Raw genomic sequence first — 8,494 nt, forward strand, 5'->3', positions numbered from 1 at the left:
ACCTTGGAGGGGTGCCCAATAGAAAACCTGAGTATCAGAAAATTATTATAATTTGACGTCACAGCACTAAAGAAAGTAAGTAAGAGAGAGAGAAATAAGCAAAACTCATTTATCTCACTCTTTAAATTAGTACTTAGAACATAAGAAGTAAGAATTTACCCTGCATTTAGAAAGGGAAAACTTTTCTTTCCAGAAGAATATCAGCTATTAAATGTAAGTGAAATAAGAGAATTATAAAAATCACCACTTGAAGCTCCCAGTAAAATAATTGGTTTAGGCAAGAATCACCAATGATGCAAAACACCATTAGGTGAAAAATTGTTGGGGAATAGAGTAGTCATATGATACCAAATGAGTACCCTGTAGAAAAATGTACTAATTGCAAAGGGAAAAACATACCTCTAAGTAAAGGAATCTAGTGGTCATCACCTGAACCGAGTAATCAAACTTCACATGAGTGATCATGGGACAACCTTATGTTATATCCTCCTGATGATGCAACTACTAATGAAATATCCTTGCCAAAATGGTTTATCTAAATCTAATTAAGACTTGAGACCTAACTTCAGTTTACAGGAAATCCAGAGGCTGGAGGAACAAGTTAAAGGACACTACAAGGGAATAATCAGACAAATTCAGTACCTTAAGGTTATGCACAAGAATGTCTTTATTCTTGGGAGAGGCATGCTAAAGTCTTTAAGAGTGAAATGTTATGATGTTTGCAATTTACTTTTAAATGGTGTCACAAAACAATAAAAAATACTAATATACATGTCTATATCCATGCAGATACACACACACACACACACACACAGATAAAAAGAGAAAATATGGCACAATGTTTAAAAAACATTTAAAGTGTGGGTCTATGCTGTACTATTTCAACTTTTATATATGTTTGAAATTTTTCATAAGTTAGAAAAAATACTATTTATAAAAAACTAACATCATGTACATGCCAAAAATGATATGATGACTAATTAAATGAGAGAGCAGTCATAGAGTTGATATTATACATGTATTAAACATCTTTTCAAAGAATTTCCAAACATATAGGCAGAAAGTCACAATGCAGTGGTAAGGGAGAAAAATAGGATGTAAAACTTTGTATATGGTATGTATAACCTCATCTCATGTTTCATTTTCATCCAACACATTTATTGAGCAATTATAATGTGCCAGTAACTCTTCTAGGTGCATAAGAAAATACACCTCAGTGTTAATAGGGTTGTCCCAGGCTATTAGGGTTATAGGAGATCCTTATTAGCTTCTAATACCTTCCTAAATTTTTCAAATTATACAGTCATTTTTATAGTAAGAATAACAGACAAGCATTTTCCTTAAGAGCTGTCTTAAGAATTCAGTATTAACAATTGCTGATACTGACCGAGTACCTGGCATGTGGCAGCCCCTGTTCTCCATGCTCCACAGGGACAAATCTGCTTAGCCTTCCCAATAGCTCCTGAAGGTGAGCATTATTTTTATCCCCATATATACAAAAACTGAGGACTGAAGCTTTGGTAATTTGCCAAAGCGGGGAGGCACTGTCCCCAGGGAACAGCTGGCAATGTTGGGAGACATTTTGGTTGTCACACTGGGGAGAAGGTGGGTAGAGGCCAGGGATGTCGTTAAACAGCCTACAATGTACAGGACAGCTCCCCACAGCAAAAAATTATCAGCCCCAAATGTCAATAGTGCTGAAGTTGAGAAATTCTGACCTAAGATCACTTAGCTGGTAAGTGGTAGAGCCCAGCTTTCAGCCCAGGCAGCTTGACTCCCAAATCTACCCGCTTCATCACTCTATACTGTCCTTAAACACTCTCCCATACTAATGTTTTGTCCTTAAATGTTACAGTGTTTATTTCTTGAGGGTAATTATTAGTAATAATTGCTGCCATATAGGATGCTTGGTGATTTATCAAAAAATTTAAGCAAATATGAAAATGATAATCCACTCCTAAAAGTGCAAAAGGTACAAATTAACTAAAATGGCATCTGATGTGGTGTGACGGGGCAGTCTATTGGTATAATTCTTTTAGAAAGCAATTTTGCAGTTTGCATTAAAATGTTAATATTTATCATCTTTGATCCAGAAATTCCACTTTGGGAAATTTATCTTAGGAATATAAATCAAAATACAGCAAAATCCTGGTGTGCAAATATATTCTTTAGAGTAGAAAAAAAGGAAGCTACCCAAATGTCTAATAATAGAGGAACTAAACAAACTGGGCACATGTGCTTGAGAAAATCTATGTTAGGGTGTGGAAAATCATGTATAGTATATTATTAGGTAAACAAAAGAAACAGGATACAAAATCACAGACATATGTTTGCAAGCACCTTAAATAGTAGCATCATTTAAAAGATGAAAAGGAAACACATCACCAGAGTTGCTGGATTAGGATTATAGGGTAAAGAGGGATTTCTTTGCCTTTTCTATTTTCTGTTTTTTATTTTCAAAATTGTCTGAAATATAGCTATGAACTTTTATGGAGTAAAAACAATTTTTTAATTTTTGGATGTACATAAATCCTGGGAAAGTGGTATCTTTTTTTAAGGGAGGCCCTTTATAAAACCTGAAATATGTGTAAACAAGCTTATGGCCTAGATCTGAGCACTTTAAAGGTAAAAACCAAATCTGAGAACAGAGCCAGTGGTCCTCCCAACACAGTCTCTACGTTGCTATTAGATGAGAAAATCTCCTCTCTGGCAATCTTAATGTCTCCTTCTCCCTCTGTAATGACTTGATGCATAAAAATTAATCTTTTCCCTCTGCTTTGATCCCTGAGCTCCTTAGCGAAGATTCCATCTTGCTCTATAACACATGATGAAGCATTTTCCCTGTTATAATGTGACAATGGCCCTACTGAGCACAACAATTTGAGTCTGAACGTGTCACAGCCAAAGAGGAAATCTTAAGAGGCAATTCCACGTAGAACTATTTGGCAAGGGCAAGTGCATAAAAAAGACACATTAACACAGTCTGAAAATAGCGCCCTCAACAAAAGAACACAAAACAGAACTGGGAATGGGGGAGATGAAAGGGGAGGGGGGAAGCAAAAAGGTGAGATGCTCCTGGGGTTCTATCCCCAAGTGCTGGTCATGTAGATTCATCATTTTTAGCCAAGAAAAAAAAAGCATTTGAAAACTTTCAATAAAAAAGATTGTTTGTCAAGCCTAGGAAAAAAATATTCTGTAATTAGTTTACTCAAATATTAAGTTTGACATCTAGAATCTCAATATTAGCAAAAATGTGATAATTATAGCTGGAAGGGTTTTTTATTGAATGTAAATTCACGTGTAACACTCTTAGCATATCTCACTCCCTATTGTTATTTCTCACGCTGTGTTCACACGTAACTGGGCGCCTTTGGGCTCTGCTCTGAAATCTGATCTCAAATTCACAGCCTCCATCCTTCCTGTTAAAGTAGCCGTAGTTCAGCAACAAGCTGACAAAGGACACCTCCACTCGGAGGGAAGATGTGGCCTTGACAGATCCTGCTGACTTGGGGCACCTGAACCTTCAAGATGCCCAGGCTGCTCCAGAAGGGGCTTTCTGTATTAAACGGGGTCCCAGGTCACACCACTGCTCCACGGGGAGGGCTCTGTGTGTTTTCCAGCAACCACCGTAACCCATTTGGCTGTCAACTCAGTGAAAGAGCTTGCCAACTCAATCTCGTTATTGGCTTGAAGGGGGAGAACAGAAGCAGGGAACATGTGTGTGGTGTTAAAGTGGGTCAGGTCTGTGCAAACAGGCATTTGCTTATTTTACCCTCATAGCACCCTTGTTTTTTGTTTATTTATTTTTATTTTTATTTATTTTTGGCTGCGTTGGGTCTTTGTTGCTGCACACGGGCTTTCTCTAGTCGCGGCAAGCAGGGGCTACACTTCCTTGCAGCGCGCAGGCTTCTCATTGCGGTGGCTTCTCTAGTTGCGGAGCACAGGCTCTATGCGCATGGGCTTCAGTAGTTGTGGCACGTGCGCTCAGTAGTTGTGGCTCACAGGCTCTAGAGCACAGGCTCAGTAGTTGTGGCGCATGGGCTTAGTTGCTCCGCAGCATGTGGGATCTCCCCAGACTAGGGCTCGAACCTGTGTCCCCTGCATTGGCAGGCGGATTCTTTTTTTTTTTTTTTTTAACATCTTTATTGGAGTATAATTGCTCTACAATGGTGTGTTAGTTTCTGCTTTATAACAAAGTGAATCAGCTATACGTATACATATATCCCCATATCCCCTCCCTCTTGCGTCTCCCTCCCACCCTCCCTATCCCACCCCTCTAAGTGGTCTCAGAGCACAGAGCTGATCTCCCTGTGCTATGTGGCTGCTTCCCACTAGCTATCTATTTTACGTTTGGTCGTGTATATATGTCCATGCCACTCTCTCACTTTGTCCCAGCTTACCCTTCCCCCTTTCTGTGTCCTCAAGTCCATTCTCTACGTCTGCGTCTCTATTCCTGTCCTGGCAGGTGCATTCTTAACCACTGCGCCACCAGGGAAGCCCGCATCCTCCTTTTATAGAGGAGGATACTGGGACTGGGAGAGGTTAAATGACTTGTCCGACACCATGTGACTAGTGAATGGCACAATCGGAATCCGAAGGTAGGTCTGCCTCATCTCAGAGCCTGTGCTCTGGCCTCGCTAGGACTTGCTGTGGTGGGGGAGGGAAGAGTGGAGAGACAGCCCACCACAGAAACAAATTAATATGCACACGTCCCAGTGTGAACTGACCACATACACCTTCTCCCAAATATCAACATATCACTGTGGGTTCCTATGAGGCAGGAGATAGATGGGCCCCAGGCTGAGTAGCTGGAGTTAGTCCCCTGTGGGCAAATACTCCAAAATGAAGAGGAGGAGGAGCTGAGCCCTGCCCAGATAACAGAGCACATATTTCTCATTCTCGAGGTCAAGGAGACCTTGCAGACTACACATGCACAGAAAGGCTCCTTGGAGATCAGAAAGGGAGTGATGTCAACCTACCCATAGCCCTCTTCGCTAGAATCCATCTTGGCTAAGAGATGCACGTGCACACATGGGAGGACCCTGAGATAAGCCAAGTATGGACTCGGAGCCAGGCAAAGCAAGATGATTGGCCAGAGGAAACCCGGAAGAAACGCCCCATATAAGTGATTCAAACTACCACAAGGGCACGACTCTCTCTCTGAGTCCACCCGTGTGTCTATGCACACATACCCTTTTTCCTCCTAATAAACACTTTACTTGTCTCACTACTTCCCATTTCTTTGTGGAAATTCATTTTCTGCAAAGCCATATGGACCAGGGCCTTGCCACCGGCCACTGGTCTAGCGGCTAGGATTCAGCGCTCTCACAGCCGCGGCCTGACTTCAGTGTCCGGCTGGGAACCAGAATCCTGCTTCAAGCCACTGCAGGCGAGGCTACCCAAGATCACCTATAGTAAATATTGAGACATGGTAATGTTTGGTGGCTGGCTGTTTTTTTTGGCGGGGGGGGGGAGGTGGCAGTCCTTTATTAATCCTCTAGGATTATAATCTCAAATGCCTACAGGAACCAAGCTTTTCTCAAGACATCAGGAAGAGGTGGGCGTCCTAGAAAGTACAGCCCCTTCTAAACAACAGATCTACCTGACCAGTACCTCATGTCACAATGGGCAATGTGCCCAGTGTACAGAGCTTTGCATTTTCCCAAAAATGCCAGAAACTTCTTTTGATGTGAACACTCCAGATTTGTTCTAAAGTTGGCAACTGTTAAAAAAAATTTTTTTGTGGGGGGGCTTCCTTGGTGGCGCAGTGGTTGAGAGTCTGCCTGCCAATGCAGGGGACATGGGTTCGAGCCCTGGTCTGGGAAGATCCCACATGCTGCAGAGCAACTGGGCCCGTGAGCCACAATTGCTGAGCCTGCGCGTCTGGAGCCTGTGCTCCGCAACAAGAGAGGCCGCGATAGTGAGAGGCCCGCGCACCGCGATGAAGAGTGGTCCCCGCTTGCCACAGCTAGAGAAAGCCCTTGCACAGAAACAAAGACCCAACACAGCCATAAATAAATAAATAAATAAATTTAAAAATAATAATAATAATAATAATTTTTTTTTTTCAACTGTTTGAGCCAAAAAAAACCTGCCTGTAAGCCTGATTTAGTCTTGGCCCTTTGCATTGCAACTTCCGGTCTAGATGACACACCTGTGCCAGACCTGATAAGGTAGGAAGGACCTCAGTCAGGTCAGCCCTTGTAGGTGTAATAGACACAGCTAATTGCTCCCATCACACAGTCAGTGAAGAAACATCTTGTCCATTTTAGGCAGTGTTTGTCTAACGTTATTATTTGGAAAAAGAAACAGTCATCACAAATTCTATGTTAAAATATGTACACACTGCCAAACCAATGATCAGGGAAGTGGGCAAGAGGTGAGAGGGATTTTACAGGTTAGCAAAATAGACAAACTAGTTTTAAAAAAGTAATAAAAGGCACTGGTTAGTATTAAGCAAACGCTTAACAGGAGTCCCATCCCAACCACCAAGGAGAGACCCATCCCAACCACCAAGGAGAGACCCATCCCAACCACCAAGGAGAGACCCATCCCAATCACCAAGGAGAGACCCATCCCAGGATTTCCTGGTGGGACGATGTTTTTTAGAGGGAGCCCATTTCCCACTATCCATCCTTTCCCCCACCTCTTTCCTTGCTACCTCATTACCACCTTGTTTCTCAGGATACTGATTCAGCCACAGACCAATTCCAGCTGCATTTTATTACTGAAACCCTCCTCTTGCAAATGAGGAAATTGAAAGTGAAACATAATCCGGTGCTTCTAGCCCTGCGGGCTCAGGCACCCCAAAGTACATCTTCGGATAACCTTACCATCTAGCAAGATGAGTGCTCTCGCATGAAAACTATGCTTCATATGGAAGCATCTGAATGCACTTTCTTGCTTATGTAAACATGCAGATGCAGGGACTTCTCATGGTGCTGTGTTGAGAAGTAAGTGGAGGAAACAAATTATAATGAGCTCACAGATGTGAGAGAACATTTGGGAAAATCCTGTATCACCAGTTGGTTGTTAATATTTTAAAATATCTCTCCAGGGCTTCCCTGGTGGCACAGTGGTTAAGAATCCACCTGCCAATGCAGGGGACATGGGTTTGAGCCCCGGTCTGGGAAGATCCCACATGCCGCGGAGCAACTAAGCCCGTGAGCCACAACTACTGAGCCCGCGTGCCACAACTACTGAAGCCCATGCGCCTAGAGCCCGTGTTCTGCAACAAGAGAGGCCACCGCAATGAGAAGCCCACGCACCGCAACAAAGAGTAGCCCCTGCTCACCGCAACTAGAGAAAGCCCGCGTGCAGCAATGAAGAACCAAAAGCAGCCACAAATAAATAAATAAATAAATAAAATCTCTCTCCAACGGGCACTACCTTATAACAAATTAATTCTAGCAGAAAAATGCTCCTAGTAAAGTAGCTCAAGTGTATAAATTTTTAAGTCTAAATAAAACCATTTTGCAGCTATTTGTGGAAGGGAAGCTGTGGCCTCTGTCCAGTCCACCAAGAAGAGGTATAGAATTCCATGGTCTGAGAAATTTGTTATCACATCCAAGATTTAAGCTCAGACCTTTGATTCTGTGATTTCATTGGCCATGGCACAGTTTGATAGAAAAGCTTAAATAGCATGGCCTTGCCCAGGGTCACAGAATCAGTATGCAGCAGAGTGGGTTACTCTTGACCTTGGGCAAGACCATGCGATTTAAGCTGTTATAGAGGGTGTGTCTCAGAAAAGATTGACATGACATTTCAATCCCCACTCCACTGTTACTAGCTATGTGAACCTTAGGCAAGCAAGTTCCTTAATAGCTCTGAGCCTCATTTTCCTTGTCTCTAAAAGTAAGGGTGAAGGTTTTAAAAAATCACAATTATAGCCAACTTATTGCTTGTATTCTCTAATCCAAAAGGCTCAGTACTAAGGGTATTACATACCTTATCTCACTTATTATTATTAACCATTAACAACGTTGATAATTTATAGTTAATTTAAAAACAACTGACAACAATACCATCTTCATAGGATCATTATGACGATTAAATGATAGAAAACGGATTAAAGCTCTTTACCAATTAAAAGACATATAGATGTTAATTATAAAATATTGTTAAAAACAAGACAACAGGCCCAAAATGGAGCCTCTAAGCCCCAGACCCTCACCAAACTGAAACTTAATTGCAGTTTCAGCTCTCCCACGAATGGAATCTTAGAGTCAATCAGGAATCCCCTGGTCAGCACTAGTTAGGTAATCTGCCTGATAGACGCCCACCATCCCCTAAAGGAAAGTAACTTTGCGGTAACCAACCCGTTTTTTGCCTAGTATAACTTCCTTGTGCCCACTCCCTTCTGCCTATAAAAGTCTTTCATTTTGTACAGCTCCTTGGAGCTCCTCTCTATCTGCTAGATTGGGTGCTGATTTGAATCAATTTTTGTTCAAATAAACTCTTAATTTTTTTAGTATGCCTCAGTTTATCTTTTAAC

The sequence above is a fragment of the Balaenoptera borealis genome (genome assembly GCF_965194805.1).
Source record: "Balaenoptera borealis genome assembly, chromosome: 3".
In the NCBI taxonomy this organism is placed as follows: domain Eukaryota; kingdom Metazoa; phylum Chordata; class Mammalia; order Artiodactyla; family Balaenopteridae; genus Balaenoptera; species Balaenoptera borealis.